The sequence below is a fragment of the Quercus suber genome, unplaced genomic scaffold, assembly GCF_002906115.3.
Source record: "Quercus suber isolate HL8 unplaced genomic scaffold, Cork oak 2.0 scaffold_283, whole genome shotgun sequence".
NCBI classification, from domain to species: Eukaryota; Viridiplantae; Streptophyta; class Magnoliopsida; order Fagales; family Fagaceae; genus Quercus; species Quercus suber.
The window spans coordinates 28,070-31,508 of NW_027069739.1; the positions used below are offsets into that span (position 1 = coordinate 28,070).

At 31.6% G+C, this 3,439-nt stretch overlaps 1 long non-coding RNA gene across 1 annotated transcript; it reads left to right on the forward strand.

Moving 5' to 3' along the window:
• Positions 1-956: 956 nt before the first annotated feature.
• Positions 957-2,811, forward strand: LOC136071075 (uncharacterized). Its single transcript, XR_010632384.1, has 3 exons — positions 957-1,370; positions 2,012-2,127; positions 2,711-2,811. It is a non-coding gene; the product is annotated as an uncharacterized LOC136071075 (long non-coding RNA).
• Positions 2,812-3,439: the final 628 nt, after the last annotated feature.

Here is a 3,439-nt window from a genome sequence, read left to right on the forward strand (position 1 = left end):
CATTTTATTGAATGAGCTAGGTCTTATTGTCTAAAATCTAAAATTCACTCAATCCAAATCTATTACAATTTTATCTTCTTCTTTTATTTTTTATTTTTTTATTTTTTTACTAAATTAAATAAGCTCTTGGTGTTGCTACTTTCATGATCTTTGTGTTCTGAGTTGCACTTGTGCTTCCTCCAGCTGGGTTAAATTAATAATAATTTCCAGCCGTGTTTAATTGCCAATTAATATTGAATTACTGTATGGGCTAAGAGGAGAGGAGGAGGCATAGCCTGCAAAATTAACAGAGGAAGAAGAGACGAGGGCATTCTAGAGATTTGCGATGTTTTAACAGTTTTAAAACAGGCCAATTTGGTCTTTTGATAATATGCAACCTTTGCAACTGTCACATGACTTGTACATGGGTCTAATTTTCATCCAAGTTGACAAGAAATATTCAGTAGGGTCAAAAGTGTGCAGGACATAAAAGTTTAGTGGGGCTAAGTGTACGTGCATTCCCATAATTTAGAAGAGCAAATGTAACATGACGCATCGGTTAGGAGGATAAATGATAATTTTTCCTTATTATTTGGGTTTATAAATAAAATTAAATTTTTTGTGACTTTAGATTTATTATTTGAGAAAGTAACAATAGCCTTTTTCTTGTTACAATTTTTTCACGTGATGCAACTGTTGAGTCGGCTATCAAAATATTAAGGATGAATGGACAATGACATTCCCTAAAACTACTGTGTTTCACCTTTTTGTTGTTGCTTCCAACCTCAGTGCTATCTAGCTGCACACTTCTGGGCCTGGTTCTCGTTTCATGAACCTCTCAAATTTGAGACTTTGTTGACTAGCAATTCATCTTGTGAAAAAATTGGTGAAGAATGCTCAGAGGCGGCTTAATGCATAAGGCCTAAATACCCTTTTTATTGTTACCCAAAAGATCGTGTTAACTGTTTTTTTTTTTTTACTGTTCGCATTTACATTGTGTAGTGCTACTAGACTCCACTCTCTGTCTTCTCTTCAAAAGCTTAGCTTTTGTTTCCTTTTCTTCTACAAGATTTAGTCGTTTCAAATTGCCAACCTCTCTGGCTTCCTCATAATTAACATGATTGTTCTTACATTCCTGTTTTCATCTATTATAAGTGAAATGAACCAAAGGGTCATTGCCATAATATATTTAAATTCAATTACTATCTCTCTCTCACGTCTTCTCTTCATCAACGTTAAACCCGTTAATGAGACTGTGCCCAGAAAAAGGAGAAAGAAAGATGATTGCTACTCAGGAAGAGAGAGAGAAAGAACTTACAAGACTAAATAAGACTTTCGCAGATACGAAGAATAATCTTCAAAGGCCAGACCTAACTTGCTTTTAGTTGAAGGTTAATCATTCTTCGTCTTTTAATACGAATGTACTGTCTCTATGTTTATGCAATTTTTTTAATCATTTTGTTTGTTTATTTTATTTGAAAGATCAACTTTATGAACAGAAAAAGTTGTTGCATTAAGTGTTTAATTAATTTTCTCTAAGAAAGGTGGTTTGTAATCCTTTGATTCAATTTCTTAGAGTGCTACATTCTTCTATATATGTGGTAATTTGTAATTTTTTTTAATTTAACCAAAATTAAAGTAAATTTCGTGTATAGGTTTTAGATTTGCTATAAAGACTTAACGTTGTTGCTATATTTATCATGAAGTGTGGTTTGTGAGTTTCTTATTCATTTCTTGACTACTGAATATTGATGAGAAAACCAGATCTTTATTCTAGACTAGGTAGTGAAGACCCTTTCTGCATTTGATGTTACAAAAGAAAAGACTGCGACTTAATTTGTTGAGAGCCAGGATGATTTTTTTTATGTTCGCAAGCACTAGAAGTATCTTCTCAAATCAATCTCATAGTGTCAGCTTTTTGGCTTAATTTGTTTCTGTATATGTTCACATATGTTTATGTTTTTGCTTAATGGAGTTTAATAGTTTGACAACTGAAAGTTTCTTCTAATGATATTTGTGTTAATCTTTCCAGTTCTTCAAACAGTTTTTGGCTTTCCTTGACATACATCAAATGGGACCCTCCCTAGAGGGTGTTTGTGCTTTCATTGTGACCAAAGATTAGAAACTATTCTCTATTCAGTCTCCAAGGTATTTTGTGCTTAAAGTCATTAGTTTCATATATATTGATAAACAGTATGATTCTTCCATACGTTCTACAATATTAAAAAGGTCCATTCTCATCTGATATGTAGATGAGATTAACCTACGATGAACTCAATTAACAAGTTCAAAAACTCCTTCAATTTGTATTTAGTTCTTGCCATAAATAACATATATGAATTTATATGTGATAAACTTAAATATGCACTCAACGAAATTTGCTTAAGGGTTCGTTTGGATACAACTTATGTTTGCTGAAAACTTATTTTTGTTGAAAACACTATAGTAAAATAATTTTTAAATGTATGAATAGTGCCGTAAGACCCATTTTTAATATTTTTTTCTGAATAAAGTGGCTTTAGGTCTCATGAACAGTGTGTGAACAGTACTGCTACAATGTGTGAACAGTGACATTTGTCTCCTGAACTGTAAATTCTGTCTCCTTGAAACGTGTGAGAGCAAAAAAAAAAAAAAAAAAAAAAAAAAACTGAAAATGCAACATTGAAAACGCAACGCAGGAAACGCTGTATCCAAACCAATACTAAATATCATTTTGATTCCTTTGGTACAGCCTGCAATTAACTCCAGTAAACCAAGTGTTGGAAAGACCCGTATCAAGGAAAGAGGCATGTTTACTGATGAATATTTGTATTGGGTTTGTATTGCAACACTGCTAGTTTTTCTCTTGTTTATTTTTATTTTTATTTTTGAGAATCTGTTTTAATTTGTTTTCATTACATTGTAATCATAAGCAGTTATTTTCTTTTCTTACATTAGTTTTTCCAACTGCAATAAGATCCATGTGGTTAGTGGTTACATTATTCTTAATTATGATGGTTAGTGGACAAATTATTTGGTTTTCATAGAAAGTAAACATCTCAAAAAATAATTCTAAAACATTTCCTTTCAAAATTAAATGGATTTTAGGTTTATAGGTGGTCTTTAATGTTATGAATGATCCTACATAGATGGATTGACGTAGAACCTCAAGCCGAACTGTGATTATCGATGGCTTGTCAAGGTTAAAAAAGAAAAAGAAAAAAGCACTATGTTTGTGCTTTGTTTTTGTTGTTTTTTATATATATATATATATATTATGGTTAAGTTCTTATAGCAAGTGATGTGCTATAATATATGTACAATATTTTCCAAAATTATGTGGCACATAATTTTACGTTTAGAGTGCTAAGTTCTTATAGCATTTATCAATAACTTTCTTCCTACTCATCCTACTATACTTCAAAAGATGGGCTGGCGTTTTAAACTTCATTAAAGGCAAGAAGCCCATTAGGATGACAAA